The following is a 22,801-nucleotide window of genomic DNA, read 5'->3' on the forward strand; positions in this document are numbered from 1 at the left end:
CCTCCTACCTTCAGTCAATCCCAGCATCAGGGTCTTTTCAAGTGAGTCAGTTCTTCGCATCAGGTGGCCAAAGTATTGGAATTTCAGCTTTAGGAAGCTTTATTTTTACTTTTCCCTTGAATGCTTTTCTTAATATGAAAAGATTTTGGTCTCACTGTGTCTTTAGACAATTGTAATCTTCTGAGAAAGACTGGAAAATAAGCTTGTTTGCCTACAATGTGAGGAAAAAGATAGACATAAGGGATGTGATGGCAGTTTTTATTGGTTCACCAATGCTCTCCATATATTATTTTTATTATGTAGATTGGTTTGGGGTAGTGGAAACAGAAACCACTTATAAAAGGAAGGACACCAAGAAGTTTCAGTTTCTGTGTGTGATCAGAGGCCCTGAAATCTATCTCAGCAAATTCCCAGTGTTCAGTAAGTGTGCTGCTGGTGGGAATGTAAATTGGTACAGCCATTGCAGAAAATGAATCATCTTTAGAATTGCCTCAGTACCTATGACCGCATACAGTATCAGTGCCTTAAAAATCACATTGAGTGAATAACACAAAGCATCTTAGTATGCAAACTCTCTTCTGATGAAAACATTCTCCTTCCAGGTTTAATAAAGGCCTCTGTCCAACATCAATGCAGTCCAAACCTGAAAGCTGAGTTCTTCAGTATGCTCCATTTCTCTTTAAGGCCCTGTGAGCAGGCATTTCTATACCTGGGTGATCCAGGCAGTTAGACTATTTTCACAACACAATTTGTAAAATAACACTGTCACTTTCTATACTTGGTGTCCTTTTATAAAGTGGTTTCTGCTTCCACTACCCCAAATCAATCTACTTAATAAAAATAATATATGGAGAGCATTGGTGAACCAATAAAAACTGCCATCACATCCCTTATGTCTATCTTTCCTCACATTGTAGGCAAACAAGTTTATTTTTTAGTCTTTCTCAGATCACAATTGTCTAAAGATACAGTGAGAGCCAAATCTTTTCATATTAAGAAAAGCATTCAAGAGAAGAGTTAAGTAAAACTCCTGCCTACTTAATCAGTTGTGAAAACAAAATGAACTCAATGATTTTTAAATTAAGTAAAATCTTCACATTTTTGCATTGTCACAAATCTGAAACAGTCATTGTAATTGATCTCCCATCATGTCTTGTGCTTTACATCTGTTAGACTGTAAATAAAAGTACACTTTTGAATGAAGCTATTTCTCATGGAGAAATAAAAAGCATGGAACAAAAGCTGGAGATGAAGATTCCACAAATGTTTACTGATATGTAAAAGGTATTTCTATATTTACTTCTTAAAAGCAGCATATATATTCTGTTTAGTAAATAATGAGATTACCTTTTAATAAACCTCATTTTCTGGGGAAAAATAAATGTTTTCTAATTAAAAATATATTTTAAAGTATATTGCTATGTATATGTAAAAGCTTAAGAAAGATTTTCCCCTAAAATTATCCTTTAGAAGTAATAGAAATCACCTTATATTTATGACCATATAAATACTCTCTACATAAATATTCTTACTTTATAGTAGTATGCTCAGTACGTCACTATGTTTTAAATAGCATAATATTATCTGAAGAGATTAATATAAACAACCCTCTATTAATACCATATTTGGATCATTATAGCAACGAGATGTATAGTGAAAACAAAACAAAAAGTAAAAATAAATATGTCGTAGAAATTGAAAACATGTAGAAATATTAGGGCTCTCATATTTATAATTTCAAATACTGTATATGATCATACACAAGCCTTTTCAATTAACTTAAAAGCAGTATAGGAGAATGGAGGCCATGCTGACCAGGGAATGATGTTAGGTCCAATGTCACTTTCATTTACAAGACAAGCAGGGGCCACACCGGGTAACAGGTTCACTTCAAAAGATATGGGACAGGAAGCACAGTGCATCTGCAGGACAGTGTCAAACCTACCACATCAAAGACAGTATTCCTCACAGAAATTCACACAGCCGTCCACACAGCGCCTCGCAAGCGACAGCAAGATGAGGGAGGGAAAGATTCACTTTAGTCAAGTACAGAAGGCAGCCTGGCCTAAGAGCCTTATGCCGTATGGGAAAAAATCAAGTCTTATAATAACCAACAGCCATAATTTGTAGATACCCTGGAAGCCCATGACAAGTTATAAGAATCACCACATTATTGAAGCTGAAATGTATACTTGTCAGAATTTTAATATAATGATTGTATAGTTCATTAACAGTTTCTCTCTCTACAAAGATTATTTGTCAATCCATGACAAATAATAATAGAGTTATTCTATCTTTATCAAGTTCGTAGGAGGAGAAATGTTGATGAATCAAAACATAATTATTCAAACAGAAAAAAATCAGACTGAAGGAAACTCTATAGGTCAAATGCCCCAGGTTCAACAAAAAACATAAGGAAAATTCAGAGTTATAGATTGAAAAAAACTAATAGACATTGATTTTTTTAATAAAATGGTCAAGACCAAAGTAGAATGTAGGGGATGAACATTTAAGGAAATGTTGTTACTAATGACTGTAAATGTCACTACAGTGGCTAATTTGGGGGAGGGCAAAAGGTTTAAATTTGGATCAGAGCACATGGAAAGATTCTAAGGTAAGCGAAAAAAATACTTATTTCTTTTTTTTTTAAGTAAAATATACATAAAATTTATCATTTTAACCATCTATTGATGAATATACCAGATTTTATTTAACTTTTCTCCATATTGTCAGATTTTTAGATATTGCAATTTTTAAACCATTACAAAGACTGCTAAAGTTGCAGAGAAGCCTGCTCTGGCTACCACTTTTTCTTTCTTTTTTTTTTATTGCACTTTTAAAATTAAATAACACATTTAATAAGAAAAACTTGAAGAGTACAAATAATCATAAAGAAGGAAGCTAAAAACATTCAGCATTCCCCCACTGGAAACAGATGTATTCATTATTGTTATGTAGCTACAGTTGAAAGAACTGTGATGGATGTTTAGTGTAAATCTCTTTGTGTGTACTCTTCCCTATTTCAGTGTGGGTGTGTGCACATTGTTTTCCTTATCAACATGAACTGCTACAGTGTAAATAGTTTTGTATATTGCCTTTACACTTACTAAATTGTGGTTTAATTTCATATCTATGACAGCAATCCCAGGACCCATTTTTAACAACTACATGGTATCCTTTTAGTGGACAAACTATAATGTATATAACTTCCTCTTGTTACTCTGCTTAATTTAGACAAAAAGCAAACAACGTAAGGGCTTCACCAGTGGCTCAGCAATAGAGATTCCACCTGCCAAGCAGGAGACATGGGTTTGATCCCTGGGTCAGGAAGATCCTTGGAGAGAGGACTGAGAACCCACTCCAGTATTCTTGCCTGGAAAATCCCATGGATAGAGGAGCCTGGCGGGCTACAGTCCATGGGGTCACAGAGTAGGACACAACTTAGTGACTGAACAACAACGACAACATACAGTGTAAGTGAATCATGGCCACCTTAAAGGCAGGCAGCACTAAAAGCTAGTCAGTCCTTTCTTTCGTATGCATTTTGGTCACTTTCAAGCTTCCCTTGTGGCTTAGCTGGTTAAGAATTTGCCTGCAATGTGGGAGACATGGGTTCAGTCCCTGGGTTTGGAAGATGCCCTGAAGAAGGGAAAGGCTACCTACTCCAGTGTTCTGGCCTGGAGAATTCCATGGACTATATAGTTCATGGAGTCACAAAAAGTCAGACAGGACTGAGTGACTTTCACTTTTCATTTGGTCACTTTCAGAAAGGAGAGGAAAAAATGCTAACCATATTAAACACAGTTCAGTGTGTGCTAAGTCATGTCCCACTCTTTGCGACCCGATGGACAGTTCAGGAATATTAACTATATTCACTTTGTTGTGAAACCATCACCAATATCCATCTCCAAAATTCATCACTTTAAACTGAAACTCTGTTCTCATTAAACAGTAACTCCACCATACTTCCTTTCCCTAGGCCCTGGGGACCACCATTCTATGTTCTGTCTCTATGAATTTAACTCTTTTAGATACCTCGTATAAGGGGAACCATCCTTAAGCGTCTGGATTATAACTGGATTATGCACAATATCTTCTAGTTTCATCCATGTTATAGCATCTATCATAATTTTATTCTTTTAAAAATAGAATATTATTCCACTTTGTGTGTATATACAATGTATACATATATACATACTTTTGTTTATCCACTCATCTGTGATGGACACTTGGGTTGCTTCCACCTTTTGTCTATTGTGAATAATTCTGCTACAAACATTGAGGTATAAATATCAATTCAAGTTTCCATTTTCAATTGTTTTGGATACAGGTTCAGAAGGGTAATTTCTGGATCATATGGTAATTTAGTGTTTAAAAATTTGAGAACCTGCCATGATGTTTTAGAAAAGTGTTATTTTTTTAACCTGGGTTTGAATCCACCTGCAATGTGGGAGACCTGGGTTCAATCCCTGGGTTGGGAAGATCCCTTGGAGAAGGGAAAGGCTACCCACTCCAGTATTCTGGCCTGGAGAATTCCATGGACTGTAAAGTTCATGGGGTTGCAAAGAGTCAGACACGACTGAGCGACTTTCACTTCACTTAGTTATAAGAAGTGTAAGACAAAATTATCTTACAGCTAGACTGAGATAGCTTTGTGCTTATTTCCTGGGACGCTTGCAGTGTGGTACTGACTCAGCCTGGAACATCTGGGCTACTGATTTATGATGACTATTTAAAGTATGAAACTCTCCAGCTTACACTCAGGGTCAGCTTATCTAGGGATGATTTACATCTGGTGCAACTGCTTAAACAGCTTGCTTGACCTTAGCATTCCCACAACTGTGTCTTAGAGGTTGATAATCTGGAGGCAAGATGCATGCTTAGTAGGTAAGAAATGATCCAGGGAAATTGTACCTAGAAGTCTCTTGGGTCCCTGATATGTACCTGCCCTTTCTTTCTCCCATGCTACTGTACTTTTGCCTTCCATGAGTCAGTGCTATGGGATCTTGAGAGGCCTTTCATTTATTCAAACCTATGCAGCTATTGTGAAAGGATGCTTGCATTGTATTTGTCTTTCATATGTGTAGTTTGCTTAAAAAGACAAAAGGTTAAAAACAAAGTATTTCCAGGAACCAGAATTCCTATTCCACACCCTTCCCCAATCACTAATTCCCCCTCACAAATGTTAAACACTATCATTACTTCTATACCTATTGATTAGTTTTGCCTGTTTTAAAATCCTACCCCCAGAATCACACAAAACGTACTCCTGTGTCTTCATTCAAAATTTGCTTCATGAACTCCCCTGCTGTATAGTATTCAATTATCTGAATACGACAAAATAAATTCACCTACTCTACTGTTGATAGGCACTTTTGTTTCTAATTTCAAGCTATCATGAACAGTGCTGCCATGAACTGTATGTATCAATTGGCAAAATATGTATGCATTTCTGATGAAGATACCTAGGAGTACAATTGCATGTATCCTGCTTTTTATGTCCTGTTTAAGAAATTTTTGCTTACATTGAAACTTGCCTAAGTATTCTTCCAAAAGATTTTTGTAATTCCTTTTACACTGATGTCTCAACCCATCTGAAATTGGTGTGAGTTGAGGGTCAAAATACATTTACTTTGCTATATGGATATCCAACTGACACAGAAGCACTTATCAAAAAGCTATTTCTCTCCCGCTGAATTTTTGTGGCATCTTTGTAAAAATCAAGGATGATAGAAAGATAGATAGGTGATAGAATAGATGAGATAAATAAATAGAAAAGTAGTTAGCTATGGATGTAAATACATGCAAATACAGACTTTCTGAATTTTCTATTCTGTCCAAAAGACTGCATTCTTTTAATTACTGACCTTTATTATAATTTTTAATATATGGTAGCATAAATCCTCTTTATTACTCTTTTCAGGATTGGTTTATTATTGGTATCTGCATTTCCATTTGAATTTTAGGATCAGCCCATTAACTTCTATATACTCAAAGAAGTTACTGTTGAAGTTTTAACTAGGATTACATTGAATTTATAGTACAATTTGAGGAGGATCACTTTTATAATATCAAATTATACATTACAAAACCATGGTATGCTTCTCCACTTATTTGGACAATTTAAAAATTAAGTCAGTGATATGTCTTATTTTTTTTAGTGTGTTCTTATTGATGGTTTTGAACTGTAGCACTGGAGAAGACTCTTGAGAGTCCCCTGGACAACAGGGAGATCAAACCAGTCAATCCTGAAGGAAATCAACCCTGAATATTCATTGGTAGGACTGATGCTGAAGCTCCAATATTTTGGCCATCTGATGCAAAGAGTGATTCACTGGACAAGAGCCTAATCCTGGGAAAGACTGAGTGCAGGAGAAGAAGGGGACAGCAAAGGATGAGACGGTTGGATGTCATCATCAATTCAATGGACATGAGCTCCAGCAAACTTCAAGAGAGAGTGAAGGACAGGAAGCCTGTCATGGTACATGGTGTCACAAAGTCAGACACAAATAAATGACTGAACAGCAACAACTTCCACGTTAATTACTAGCTCTAATCCCAATATTTGAATACATCTCTGATTCAATATATCTATATCAAATCCCTTATAATTATACAGTGGAAGTGAAAATTGATTCAAGGGATTAGATCTGATAGAGTGTTTGGCGAACTATGGACAGAGGTTCATAACATGGGACTGGAGGCTGTGATCAAAGCCATCCACAAGATAAAGAAATTTACAAAGGCAAAATGGTTGTCTGAGGAGGCCTTACAAATAGCTGAGAGAATAAGAGACATGAAAGGCAAAGGAGAAAAGGAAAGATATACCCACCTGAATGCAGAGTTTCAAAGAATATCAAGCAGAGATAAGAAAAGCCTTCATAAGTGATCAATCCAAAGAAATAAAGGAAAACAATAGAATGGAAAAGACTAGAGATCTCTTCAAGAAAATTAGAGATACCAAGGGAACATTTCATGCAAAGATGGACACAGTAAAGGACAGAAACCGAGCCAAAGCTATGGTTTTTCCAGTGGTCATGTATGGCTGTTGAGAGTTTGACTGTAAAGAAGCCTGAGTGCCAAAGAATTAATGCTGTTGAACTGTGGTGTTGGAGAAGACTCATGAGAGTCCCTTGGACGGCAAGGAGATCAAACCAGTCAATCCTGAAAGAAATCAACCATTAATATGAATATTCATTGGAAGGACTGATGCTGAAGTTGAAGATCCAGTGCTTTGGCCACCTGATGAGAAGAACCAACTCATTGGAAAAGACTCTGATGCTGGGAAAGACTGTAGGCAGGAAGAGAAGGGGGTGGCAGAGGAAGGAATTGTTGTTTGGCATCACCAACTCAATGGACATGAGTTTGAGCAAACTTTGGGAGATGGTGAAGGACAGGAAAACCTGACCTGTTGCAGTCCATGGGGTTGCAAAGAGTCGTACAGAACTGAGTGACTGAACGGCAAGAATGACATCTCTTTTTCAGTATGCATTCTATTGCTCTATGTTCTAGCTCGATAAATTACTATATTAAATAATTCAATTATTTTTATTTTTTGTCCTAAAATTTTCATTTTATGCCTTTGTGAGATACAGTTCTCTGATCAATTCTCTTGACTTTATTAATAATTAAGATTTGTATCTAAAACCTTTCATATCTAGATCTTTTATGAATCTGCTTCTCTCTTCTGTTCTATTTTCTACTGGTCCCCTTTTTTGCATTTGTGATTCTAAATATTAAACTCAAAAAATTGTAGAACTTTGGCAATAAAATGTTTCTTCATACAAGGTTGACTTTACCATCTGAGATGCGGGAGAGGGACAGAGCCTTTCAGTCCAGTCTGGGGCTGAGCTGATTTGAGACTGGGTTTAGAGTGCAACTCCCAAATTCTGATTTGTCCCACATCTTATATGTAAGTCTCCAAAGTTTCCAACTGAGTGTATCCTGGAGATCTTAGCATTCCTGTTCTTAATTATTTGTCTTCTAACCTGTCTGTGGATGCCTAAAACTGTATCCTGCTTTTCATTCTCTTTCTGTTTGATTTCATAGTCTCTGGGCCTAACTTGCTAAATCCACAAATATGTACAAGGAAAGGTTGAGTTATCTCTGTACCAAACTCTTGGCCCCTTAAATAATGGATACTTCAGCAATCCCAAATTTAAGTATTTTACTCTCTATACCTATCTAAAGTTCTTCTGCATATTAGTCTCTTACCCCTGTCCATGTTCCCAGCCTTTTGACTTTTGCCATAAACTAGCAAATAATGCTGAGAGAATAACCACATTCAGAACATTAGATTACCTTACTTGAAATTTATTGTTTAATAAAAGAAAAAGATATCAAGACAAAAGTGCTTATCAGTCAGAAAATTGTCCATAAATACTTCTGTCAAGCCAGACTTTGATACATATTAACTGGTCAAAAGATGGAGGTCATACTCCCTAAAAAATTTCCAGAAGAGCAGTTATTTTATTCTGCTGTGTAAGTTCAGACTTTAAGCTTAAGCAATCTATGTTCCTAAGGTCAGGACTGATAAAATCTTGTAAGTGATAGAGAGCTTTACACATGCCTAACTAGAAGGTCACCCCAGGAGGCATGACATATTTATGGTTCCTTTTTGGCCATCATATCATGTCTGTTACTCACTTCTATCTTGTTATTTAATTGATTCTGAAGAGTTCTCTCAGCACATTTTACATATTTACTCTGTGACTTGTAAATTCATTATTTTATCAGTTTACTATTTGATGTTGTAATATATTAAACTGGTTCTTAAAAAATCTCTAGCTGTAAAAACAAATGACATCTAAAAAGGAAAGAAGTGTACCCTTTTAAATATGGACTGATTTGTCTTAATACCTGTTTGCAAATATTTATTAAGCAAATACTATGTGTTAAGACAGTGGAAGGGAAAAAATGACAAAGAAGAGAGAGAGAGTTCCTGTGTTTATGGAGCCTGCCTCCTAAAATAAAATATTCATAGGTTTAAAGTGAAATTCTGAGAAAATGTTTGTGTTTTGCACTTATGCATGAAAGAATAACCTTAAATCTACTTAAGCTACCAATAAATCTTTAAGATTTAGAAAGTATTTAAATATATAAAAATAAGAAATGAACTAATATGTAAATTTTGTACTTATTATCAATGGTGTCCTAAAATAAATATGAATAGGCATGTCATATAAAAAATATAAATTCTTTAGTAGCTGATTATATGACTTGAACCTACTTAAAACAATTCTTCCCAAAGTGGGACCATTGACAAATATTACATGATATTTGATTCTTCATAGAAAACCCTTTAAAAGAATCAAAGAATTAATATTCACATTCTATATTCACAGTCTATTCAATATAATTTTTTTAAAAAGGAAAAAAGACATATCTTTTATTAAGAAGAAATTTAAAAGAGTAGGAGAAACTAAAATGTTCTCAACTTCAATGACACTATTGGAAAATAATTATTTCAAAAAACAGCTTATCTGTTGAAAGCTGGCAAACTACCAGAATCTTGATTTCTATAAGTAATTTTATACTTATAACTGCTTTAAGCAGATGAATTGAATAAAGAGAAAATTTTAGGCATACAATGACTCATGATCTTTTCAAAATGAAATATTTTCTGTAATATAGTTCTTTTTTTGCATTGTGTATAAACACAATAAATTCCTGTTATAAAACAGAAATTTGTGAGCAAATACAAAAATACTGTTTTGAAAAGTTCACCATGAGATTTGGACTGCAATGTCTTATCATATTAGGTTTAAATATTTTTCATCATTGTAATTTTACCAAGACTAAGTAGACATGCAAACCACCCCCACCACACACACTTACATAGATATGGGGAGGTGACAGTAGAAAATATTTCTGCATTATTCATTCTTCAATAGTAATACAGAAATACAATTTTTCTAAGCAGGAACGAGCATAAATATTAAAGAGGTAAATCTGAAATATTTTAATCTTTTTTTTTACCTTACATAGATGAAAAAAATGAGATGCTGCAGGTGGCTTATTTAATTTTTTCAATCCAGTTCCATGACTTTAAAACAAGGTTTGCAAACTTAGAATTCTACAGAGGACAGGATGCCAGGTAGAGTAGCTGTGAGTAAGTGTCAGTAGAAAATGATGTAAAGTGTAGGGAATTAGTGAGTTTCACCAAAAAGTTGTTGTTTTCTAGCTCTGGCTTATTATTTGCCACACAAGAAATGTGGACTCAAAGTCGTAGTTAAAACAACAACAACAACAACAAACCTCTGTCTTTATACAGAATCTCCAAATATTTGAACCATGAAGATCAATTAAAATATACCTGTGGCCTCCCTGACCCAAATTCACTAATTCTGCTTTAAAGGGAATCGAGAATTGGTTTTGCCTGCTTCAAATTGCCCCTCATGGTCTTGTGTTTTGCTGAAGCTCTTAAAAGGTTGACAAACCCTGCCTTACTAGTATCAATTCAGTCCAGTTCAGCCACTCAGTCATGTCCAACTCTTTGTGACCCATGGACTGCAGCACGCCAGGCTTCCCTGTCCATCACCAACTCCTGGAGCTTGCTCAAATTCATGTCCATCCAGTTGGTGATGCCATCCAACCATCTCAACCTCTGTCATCCCATTCTCCTCCTGCCTTCAATCTTTCCCAGCATCAGGGTCTTTTCCAATTAGCCTTATTAGATTGGCTAACCAAAACGTTTTCGCATAATCTAGATTAAAAATCTTCTATCATTTGACAGTTATGTTACAAAAAAAATAATAAAATGATAACAGTAACGAATTGAAAAGGTCTCTCTGGTAAAGTGGTAAAGAATTTGCCTGCCCATGCAGGAGACACTGGAGATGTGGGTTTGATCCCTGGGTCAGGAAGATCCCCTGGAGGAGGAAATGGCAACCCACTCCAGTATTCTTGCTGGGAAATCCAATGGACAGAGGAGCCTGGAAGGCTATAGTCTGGGGTCACCAAAGAGCTGGATACAACTTAATGACTAAACAACAACAACAACATAAAACTAAAATAATAGTTAATTGTATTATGGATAAGTATTAATAAGATCATCTAAATGGCGTAAACAACACCCCAATTAGCAAATGAGGAAAGGTTAGCCCCAAATAGTGACATATTAATTGTCATGTTTTAATAAGGGAATAATAAGGCCTATACCCTGAGTAAGGGATGTGGAGAAACTATTGCAATGGACAGAATTTTTTCATGAGAAAAACTATTATCATTTTTCCTCAGGATTGCTAGTGAGTCCATTCAAAGGGCATGGTTTCAAGTGTGTTTGCCTGTTTGTCTGTCAGATCAATTTTGAAGATTTTGTCTTTGATATTGCCTTGGGGAAGCTATATGACCTGGAAGAATGAAATCATTAATTTATAATTTCCTGGAACCTCTACCCGTGTCTAGGGCTAATTTCACAGCAAATAATATATGTAACTATTGGCTATTTCTGAGATAAAGGGAAATTTGAGGGAAATGAGTAACAAGTGAAAACAGAAGCTATTAACTTAGAAAAAGGAAAGAATGCTTGAAAATGGAGGAGACACAATTTTCTTTGTACCTGTGATACAGCTATGTAAGTGCCCCTTAAGTACAAGTTGACCTGTGGTCCCTAGAAAGTCTTCTTTAAAATATATGTGTTATTCATTGTTTTAAAAAATACTATGTGCAGAGGATATAATTTTCATCTTATAATAGGACTTTTAAAAAAGTTCTTATCTTTTTAAACATATTTTTATGGTATGGAAGCAAAAAAATTCTACTATGATCTCAATGTCAACATAAAAACAGATAAACCAATAAATACACCAGAAGCCAGGTCATGGACTCTTAGAAATAAAATAGAACTAAGTTTCCAAACAGCAAACCTAGTTCCCTTTCTATATAAGAACTGAACTGCCTCTCTTTAGCAAGTTTTAAATGCTCTAAAGCCATATCTAAAACAGGACTTCAATAATTTGAAATAAATTTCTTCTACTTTAGAAACTAGTCAAAGAGATGTAAACTAGATTTGTTTACACCCAAATTACTTCCTATTTATTCCCAAATATTTGACTTTAATTCTCTTTTTCAGAAGTTAGATGAAAACTATATTAATTCAATTAAATAAACATCCAATAAATGTAAGAGAAAAATAAAATACGATCTTTGGTCCCAAAGAGTTCACAATCTTATAAGGTAATTTAGTGTATATTAGTCTCAATGTATAGCATGTAAATGTATAAAAAACAGAGCAAGGGAACAGAGGAAAGCAAAGCAATTAATTCATTTTGGATGAACAAAGTCTTAAATGTTTCAAGTTAATGAAGCAAGTTGAAAGATACATCAGCAAAATAGCAGAGCAGGCAGCTCCAAATGCTTGTTTCCCCACAGAAAAATTGAATGGCAGGCAGAAACCGTTAAAACCAGCTTTGTTAGAACTCTGTGAAAGAGTCAAAGGTTTACAACAACCAAATGTACACTGAATGAAGAAAATGGTAGAAAAGCTTTGGCTTGTAGTCTCTTTCCTCAACCCCTTTTCTAGCATGGCAGCAGTCTTAAAGCTGATGAGAATGTAAATTAGCACAACTACCATGAAAAATGTTTTGGCAAATAGTTAGAAAACTAATTATTAAATTACCCTATAGTTCAGCAATTCAAATCCTAGGTATGTTTTCAAAAAATTGAATGTAGGGGCTCAAACAAATATTTGCATAACAATGTTTTTTATAGCATTATTCATAGTAGTCAAAAGGTAGAAACATCCAAGTGCTTATCAACAGATGAAGATATAAATAATGCTTGACAAGTACATACAATGAAATATGAAGCTATGAAAATAATGAAGCTCAGTACATGCAACAACATGGACGGACCTTGAAATATTATGCTAAGTGAAATAAAGTGGAAAAAAGGGACAAATACTGTATGATTCTACTTAAAATGAATAATCTGGAATAGACATATTTGTGACGACAGAAAATAGATTAGCATTGACCAGGGTCTTGGGGAAAATGGGAATGGGAAGTTATTGCTTAACAGTGATGGAGTTTCTGTTTGGAATTATGAAAATGTTTTGGAAATAGATAGTGGTGGCAGTTGCAACATATTGTGAGTGCAATTAATGCCACTGAATTTTATACTTTTAAATGATTGAAATGGCAAAATAAAGTATACAAATACAATTTAAAGTCTTAAATCGTATGTAAATACTGCCCTAAAAGATAACATTTTCAGAAGATAAAAAAACAACAGGAAAGGTAAAGGTATAATATGCATAAAAGAAAAGAAAACTGAAAGAGTTTGGAGATAAAATTGGAAAGGGAGGCTTATACCAGATTATAGGGATTTTTAAAGGCCAAGTGGAATTTGTTCTGTAAGAAGAGAATAGTTGAAGACAATTAAAGAGAGAGAGTGATATGACTGATTTATACATTTTAATAAATTGAAGAATGTTTCAGAAGGAAATATAAGTTGGAAGATGTTAAATCAATATGGAGATTATTGCAAAAAAAAAAACCCATGAGATGGAAACACTGGAGAAAATATACAGAAAGACATGAGAGAAATACTGGAGGTGACTGAGAAGCAGATGTATACAGTGTGGAATATCTAAATTATGGATTATAATGCCAGATACTACAGGTATACAGTCCAGGTATTACTTTCACCTAAATATGTATCCTAATACTGTACTGTTGTGTTGAAATGTCAAATGGGACATAAGTTCTAAAACTGACTGCCCATTTTATCATACCTACGTTTTTATCTATGTATCAAACAGAAGTATCTATTAGCGTTAAGCAACCTAGATGTCCTTCAGCAGATGAATGGATAAGAAAGCTGTGGTACATATACACAATGGAGTATTACTCAGCCATTAAAAAGAATTCATTTGAATCAGTTCTAATGAGGTGGATGAAACTGGAGCCAATTATACAGAGTGAAGTAAGCCAGAAAGAAAAACACCAATACAGTATCAGTTCAGTTCAGTCGCTCAGTCGTGTCCGACTCTTTGCGACCCGTGAATCGTAGCACGCCAGGCCTCCCTGTCCATCGCCAATACAGTATACTAACACATATATATGGAATTTAGAAAGATGGTAACAATAACCCTGTATGCGTGACAGCAAAAGAGACACAGATGTATAGAGCAGACTTTTGGACCCTGTGGGAGAGGGAGATGGAGACGGTGGGATGATTTGGGAGAATAGCATTGAAACATGTATAATATCATGTAAGAAATGAATCGCCAGTCTAGGTTTGATGCAGGATACAGGATGCTTGGGGCTGGTGTACTCGGATGACCCAGAGAGATGGTATGGGGAGGGAGATGGGAGGGGGGTTCAGGATGGGGAACTCATGTACACCCATGGCAGATTCATGTTGATGTATGGCAAAACCAATACAGTATTGTAAAGTAAAATAAAGTAAAATTTTTTAAAAAATGAAAAAAAAAAAAAAACAAAGAAAGAAGGAAAGTGGAAGAAATTTGAAAGTAAATCTGATAGGAAAGAAAAGCAATGTAACTAATGACAGGGGCTTCCCCGGTAGCTTAGCACTAAAGAATCCACCTGCCAATGCAGGAGACGTGGGTTTGATCCCCGGGTTGGGAAGATACTCTGGAGAAGGAAACGGTAACCTACTTCAGTATTCTTGCCTGGGAAATCCCATGGACAGTGGAGCCTCACAGGCTACAGTCCATGGAGTCACACAGAGTCAGACATGACTTAGTGACTGAACAACAACAATTAATAATAGACAATAAGCTGCATAGTTAAATAGAAATTACATTGATTATTTTTGCACATCCCAAAGGACTTTGTTTACGAAGTCCTTTTCTAAGAATATTTCAATGATATATAAACTTCTGAACAGTATCACCCAACTGGAGCCAAAGAGAAAGAGAGTTATTCAATGCCAACATTCTACTTAAATTGCACACTTATGGGATAATTATACTCCATGTTGATAATTCCTGCATGATAAAATTTTGTCTTCTTTGGTCTGTCAGCTATCCACTGATGACAAGGGATGGAATGCTGCAGTTCACTGTAGGCTTGAAACTCAAACTACCTCCTCACTCAGTCAGATGCTGTGGGACTGCAGGCTGATCACTGACTCGAGGCTGCACTCGAGTGTACACATCCATCTAAACTTAGATACAAACTGATCTGCAATTGTGATTTTCTTTAGAATTGTTATTCCTACTCTTAAAAGTGGGTAGAACACATTAATGTTGGCAGAGAAGTTATTTTCCAAAATGAACAGAGATACCAAATAATAAAACCTTAAGAATTAATTTTATTTAGTTTTCTGCAGTAAAATTTATTAAACACACACAAACACACATACATACATTTTTGATCATGGTCCATTAACGTGTCTTTTTTTTTTTTTTGAGAAAAGAGTAATGTAAAAAAATATAATGGCAAGATTATTTCTATTCTCATTTCTTTCCCTCCTACACATGAATCTTTCTGGTTTTCCTGGGAACAGATTTCACCTGTAAACACAACTTTTTTTGGGGAAAAAAAAGGAGCTGGATATTTTTTCTGGGCTGCAATATTTCTTGTTCTTTCTTCACTTTTTTCATTCATGGTTCTGGTGGCAAATTTTTGAGCCAAGTTTACTATCCAATTTCATATTGATGGCATTGCAAATTAAGAAGTACTGATGGATTAATTTCTTCTCATTCAGTTGGAATAGAACATAGATACAAGAATGAGAGAAGTGACTTCACTGTAGATTTTACAGATACTGAATGATAATATGGACATTTTATAAATAAATATATGTCAATAAATTTGGCAGCTTAGAGTAAATGGACAAGTACCTTGAAATCTACAAACTATCAAAGCTCATTCAAGAGGAAAAAGGTAACCCCCATCTATTAACTATCTATTAAATGTGTTATATTTGTAACATTGTACAGGAGGTTCATAACACTGTACAGAAGGCTGTGATCAAAACCATCCCCAAGAAAAAGAAATACAAAAAGGCAGAATGGTTGTCTGAAGAGGTCTTATATACCTGAGAAAAAAGAAGCAAAAGGTATAGGAGAAAAGGAAAGATACATCCATTTAAATGCAGAGTTCCAAAGAATAGCAAGGAAAGATAAGAAAGACTTCCTAAATGATCAATGAAGAAATAGAGGAAAACAATAGAATGGGAAGGACTAGAGATCTCTTCAAGAAGTTTAGAGATACCAAGGAAATATTTCATGCAAATATGGGCACAATAAAAGACAGAAACGGTATGGACGTAAGAAGCAGAAGATACTAAGAAGAGGTGGCAAGAATACACCGAAGATCTTAATGACCCAGATAACCACAAATGATGTGATTACTCATCTAGAGCCAGACATCCTGGAATGCAAGGCCAAGTGGGCCTTAGGAAGCATCACTACGAAAAAAGCTAGGGAAGATGATGGAATTCCAGTTGAGCTATTTCAAATCCTAAAAGATGATGCTGTGAAACTGCTGCACTCAATATACCAGCAAATTTGGAAAACTCTTCAGTGGCCACAGGACTGGAAAAGGTCAGTTTTCATTCCAATCCCAAAGAAAGGGAATGCCAAAGAATATTCAAACTACCACACAATTGCACTCATCTTATACGCTAGCAAAGCAATGCTCAAAATTCTCCAAGTTAGGCTTCAATAGCATGTGAACTGAGAGCTTCCAGATGTTCAAGCTGGATTTAAAAAAGGCAGAGGAACCAAGGATCAAATTGCCAACATCCGTTAGATCATAGAAAAAGCAAGAGAGTTCCAGAAAAACATCTTCTGCTTCATTGACTAAACTAAAGCCTTTGACTCTGTGGATCACAACACTGGAAAATTCTTCAAGAGATGGGCATACCAGACCACCTGACCTGCCTCCTAAGAAATCTGTATGCAGGTAAGGAAGCAACAGTTAGAACCAGACATGGAACAGCGAACTGGTTCCAAATAGGGAAAGGAATACATCAAGGCTGTATATTGTCACCCTGCTTAATTAACTTATATGCAGAGTACATCGTGTGAAATGCTGGGCTGGATAAAGCACAACCTGGAATGAAGATTGCTGAGAGAAATATCAGTAACCTCAGATATTCAGATGGCACCACGCTTATGGCAGAAAGTGAAGAGGAACTAAAGAGCCTCTTGATAAAAGTGAAAGAAGAGAGTGAAAAAGCTGGCTTAAAACAACAACAACAACAACAACTCAACATTCAAAAAATGAAGATCATGGCATCTGGTCCCATCACTTCATGGGAAATAGATGGGAAAACAATGGAAACAGGGAGAGGCTTTATTTTTTTGGGCTCCAAAATCACTGCAGATGGTGACTACAGCATCACTCATTATTAGAGAAATGCAAATCAAAACCACGAGTCAGAATGGCTGCGATCCATCTGCAAGGAAAACACAATGACTAGTACAGGGAGAACAGGATTTTAGAACTATTTTGGGGCTCCAAAATTGAAAGAGACACATGCAATGTTCATGCACTGTGACATACATGTCCCAGATGAATGGAACATATACACAAAAGACTCACATTCATTTGAATCAGTTCTGATGAGATGGATGAAACTGGAGCCGCAGAGTGAAGTGACCAATACAGTATACTACACATCTGTTAAAAGCAGATGTGTATAACGGATTGGACTCTTTTGACATTCTAACACTATCAAAATTGAATCCAGTCTATGTCTCATGCAGCAGCATATGACCCTCATGTTTGGGGAATGCATGTAAAGATATGAGGAAAGCTATGGAGCAGAGTTGCCAACAAAGGTCCATCTAGTCAAAGCTACTGGAAAGCTGAGCACTGAAAAATTGATGCTTTTGAATTGTGGGGTTGGAGAAGACTCTTGAGAGTCCCCTGGACTGCAAGGAGATCATATCAGTCAATCCTAAAGGAAATCAGTCCTGAATATTCATTGGAAGGACTGAAGCTGAAGTTGAAACACCTGATATAAAGAATAACTCATTGGAAAAGACCTGGATGCTGGGAAAGATTGAATGCAGGAGAAGGGGACGACAGAGGATGAGATTGTTGAATGGCATCACCGACTCTATGTTCAAGAGATTCAGCAAGCTCTGAGAGTTGGTGAGATGGACAGGGACGCCTGGCATGGGGCAGTCCATGGGGTTGCAAAGAGTCAGACAAAACTAAGCAACTGAACTGAACTAAACAGAAATGCATTGTATTTGTAGTTTAAAGACCTCCCCACAAAGAAAATTCCAAGTTTGCATGGCTATAGTGGGTAATTATGCCCAACAGGTCTAGAAGAAATAATAAAAATACCTCAAAAAAATTGAAAAGCAAAAGAAAATTTCCTAAATCATTTCATGAGATTAGCATTATTAGCTTGATGTCCCAAAACAGATAAATATATTTTAAGAAATTAAAACTACCTAACAATATTTCTTATAAAACAGGGTACAAAAATTCTCAACAAAATTTTAGCAAATCAAATGGAAAAATGCATGAGAAGGACAATATTTCATGGCCAAATATGATATAAACTGAGAATGTAAGGTAGATTTAACATTTGAAAACTTTAACACATAAACACTGTATAAAAACTACCATGTAAAAAAGTAATATAAGCAAATAGTGACTGAAACCTAGAATACATAAAAACTGCTGAAATCAAGTGAAAAAGAGAAACAATCCATTAAATAATAGGTTTACAGATGAGGAATGTACAATATGCAAGTGAACAGAGATTCAAAGAGCAAAATTTAGAAAACAATAAAATAAAACCAAAATGCATTATTTTATACACAGCAGGTTTTCAAAAAATTTGAGAAGATCTCCTATTATTCAGAAATAAATACACTGAGTTTACATATGAAATCAACTTAGATGTATTTCAGGAAAAAAGTATTGAAGAAAAAAGCTATTTTCACATGATACCATTCAGATCAAATTTAGAATGTAAAAGTAAATCATATAGCTAAATCATACAGTAAAAAATAATCATACAGTAAAAAAAACAGTATGGAAAATATTGGAAAAATGAAGGGAATAAAAAACAGAAAAGTTTCAATAATAATAGCCTCCATATGGGAAAAAGTGTCTTAATGACCCCAGTAAGTTTCTACTCCTTGAGGGCAATGAAAGAAACTCAGTGTGCATTATATTATCCTTTGTTCCTTTGATAAATTACTTTGATTTTAAAACTAAAGGTCCTAATATTACATATATATATGCATATACACATAGTACAATACACACACATTTATATATACATAAATACATATATGTATGTATGTACATACACTAAATGTCAACATTTGCCATTTGACACCTCATGGATTGATGGAGTTCATGAATTATTGCCTTTAAGGAAAATCATATTTTTTTCTTTATGCCTGAATGTAAAAAAATCTTATGTAGATGAATTATATATTAATAATCTTTTGTATTTGATTTAAAAAGTAAAAACTGTGGCCTCAGGATTTAAAAAATGATGGATATAAACTTGAAGACATTCCTTTTCATTCTAAATCATCAATCCTAATTATTAGAAGTAAGAATTTGGTCATCTGCAAATCCGATTCCTAAACCTTATTTATAGCAGATAGAGAGCAATCATTATGTTTATGTATATACCATTGCTGTTTTGTTTTTTTTTTTTTAATCTGATTTGGAGAGTTACCTTGACAACCAAATCACTGGCTCATGTTCTACACCCTGACTGACTCCCAAACCTCCATGTCACTCCAAGAATTGCTTCCTATAATAGTAAATAATACTCTTTTAACTACAGTTGTAACCTTTCCAACTGTCTTAAGAGCAATTCCTTATTTACTTCATCATAATCAATTTATAATTAAACAGTTTAAAAAAAATAAATGCAAATTGTTTGATGAAGTTATTTACTCGAAGTTATTTTACAAATTAAATGTTAGTGGAACATGATCTTACCCTACAGTAATCAAGTATATTATTTTGCAACCAAATGGCTTTCTTTCTGTTGACTGAATATGGTTAAGCTGCATAAATTTAAAATAATAGCTAAAGTTTTAATTCAGGGCTTCCCTTGTGGCGCATCTGATAAAGAATAAGCTTGCAATGTGGGAGACCTGGGTTTGATCGCTTTGTTGGGAAGATCCCCTGGAGAAGGGAAAGGCTACCCACTCCAGTATTCTGGCCTAGAGAATTCCACGGACTGTATAGTCCATGGGCTCACAAAGAGTCAGACACGACTGAGCGACTTGCACTTTCAGGTAGTGCCCGTAGTAATTAATCCGCCTGCCAATGCAGGAAATGCAAGAGATGTGGGTTCAACCCCTGGGTCGGGAAGATCTCCTGGAGTGGGAAATGGCACCCCACTCTAGTATTCTTGCCTGGAGAATCACATGGACAGTGGAGCCTCGTGAATCACAGGCCATGGGACTGCAGAGTCAGACAGGACTGAGCACAAACATTTATTTCAACATAATTCCCTTTAACTAAAAATATCCTTATAATTTATAATAAAATCACTGTATTTTGGTCTAGCTAACTTTACAAATTCCTTATTTCTTAAACATGCACAACTATTGAAGGAAAAATGAAAATAAGTTACAGTTTTCAAGTGAGTATGGTGAAAATGCCAACACAGTTTTAAAAGAAAACACATTCAAATAGTTATGGCCTGAAGGGAGTAAAATGATTTACTGTTTCTTGTATGTAGCTGCAAAATGAATGTCTTTCAGAAAGACCTTTTAATTTATAAATCAAGAGTAGCAAACTCTGAAATTATACTGAATCGAAACAGGGAAATCATTTTACATAAAGATTACATTGTGGATCACAAATGAATTTCATCTGTTTTCCCAGAAATTAATACCCAGAAAATCATTTGTCACAATCATCATGTGAAAATATGTAATTCTTCTGCCCTGGTTACAACTTCTATTAACATTCATAGGAATAGCATGGATTTGCTAAAAAAAAAATATCCTTGTAATTGTGAAAATTAGGTTTTGTTTTCCAACCTACTTTGGTGGAAGAAAGTTGTAACAGAATCTAATACTGATGATTATATACTTTTTTTTTTATTTTTTTTAATTTTTTTTTATTTTTTTAGTTTTTTATTTTTTAAATTTTAAAATCTTTAATTCTTACATGCATTCCCAAACATGATTATATACTTTAAAAAGAAGAAGAAGGGAAAAAAAAACAACCCTGAAGTTCGTCAGAATAAAAAAAAACAATGTCTTCATTTTCAGTCCTCATTTTGTTTTACTTTGCACACACTGGGAAGTGTTACAGCTTGAGAAAAGCTGATCTGCAAACTGGCATCATTTTCTAAATTCTAAACAAAGCTACCTACCTAAACATGAAGAAATGCAGCAGAGGAATATCATCCCTGATTCATTTCATTCATTTGAAGGGGGAAAAAAACCCACACATGTTTTGTTTAAAAGCATAAAATTATTATTTTACACATTAGAAAATACAGAGTGGTACTGTTCATGGGTTGTAGATAAATTAATTGTATAACCAAATGGATTAATGTTCAGTTCAGTTCAGTTCAGTCACTCAGTTGTGTCTGACTCTTTGTGACCCCATGAATCGCAGCACACCAGGCCTCCCTGTCCATCACCAACTCCCGGAGTTCACTCAAACTCACGTCCATCGAGTCAGCGATGCCATCCAGCCATCCCATCCTCTGTTGTCCCCTTATTCTCCTGCTCCCAATCCCTCCCAGCATCAAAGTCTTTTTCAATGAGTCAACTCTTCGCATGAGGTGGCCAAAGTACTGGAGTTTCAGCTTTAGCATCATTCCTTCCAAAGAAATCCCAGGGCTGATCTCCTTCAGAATGGACTGGTTGGATCTCCTTGCAGTCCAAGGGACTCTCAAGAGTCTTCTCCAACACCACAGTTCAAAAGCATCAGTTCTTTGGCACTCAGCCTTCTTCACAGTTCAACTCTCACATCCATACATGGCCACAGGAAAAACCATAGCTTTGACTAGAGTCTGGACCTTAGTCGGCAAAGTAATGTCTCTGCTTTTGAATATACTATCTAGGTTGCTAATAACTTTTCTTCCAAGGAGTAAGCGTCTTTTAATTTCATGGCTGCAGTCACCATCTGCAGTGATTTTGGAGCCCCCCAAAATAAAGTCTGACACTGTTTCCACTGTTTCCCTATCTATTTCCCATGAAGTGATGGGACCGGACGCCATGATCTTTGTTTTCTGAATGTTGAGCTTTAAGCCAACTTTTTCACTCTCCTCTTTTACTTTCATCAAGAGACTTGTTAGTTCCTCTTCACTTTCTGCCATAAGGGTGGTGTCATCTGCATATCTGAGGTTATTGATTGATGTTTCTCCCGGCAATCTTGATTCCAGCTTGTGTTCCTTCCAGTCCAGCATTTCTCATGATGTACTCTGCATATAAGTTAAATAAGCAGGATACACAGCCTTGACGTACTCCTGTTTGTATTTGGAACAAGTCTGTTGTTCCATGTCTAGTTCTAACTGTTGCTTCCTGGCCTGCATACAGATTTCTCAAGAAGCAGGTCAGGTGGTCTGGTATTCCCGTCTCTTTCAGAATTTTCCACAGTTTATTGTGATCCACCTAGGGATACCAAAATATATTCTGATACAGGATAAGTTTTGTTTATGATTCACTGGTGTGTGCAGGGCAAATGTGTCAAATGAAGAATAATTCTATTAATATGAAGATTGTCATGGAGTGGGTTAGCTTGTCAATAAGTTTGTCCCTAAGGAATGAGAATGTGGGGAGATTCTATTTTAAAGTGCATCATTCTTCCTGATTCACTAGGTAGGACTCTCATAATAGCTTTGTGGCCAGCACTTGTTCTGTTTTACA

The sequence above is a fragment of the Ovis aries genome, chromosome 25 (assembly GCF_016772045.2).
Source record: "Ovis aries strain OAR_USU_Benz2616 breed Rambouillet chromosome 25, ARS-UI_Ramb_v3.0, whole genome shotgun sequence".
Taxonomy (NCBI): Eukaryota; Metazoa; Chordata; class Mammalia; order Artiodactyla; family Bovidae; genus Ovis; species Ovis aries.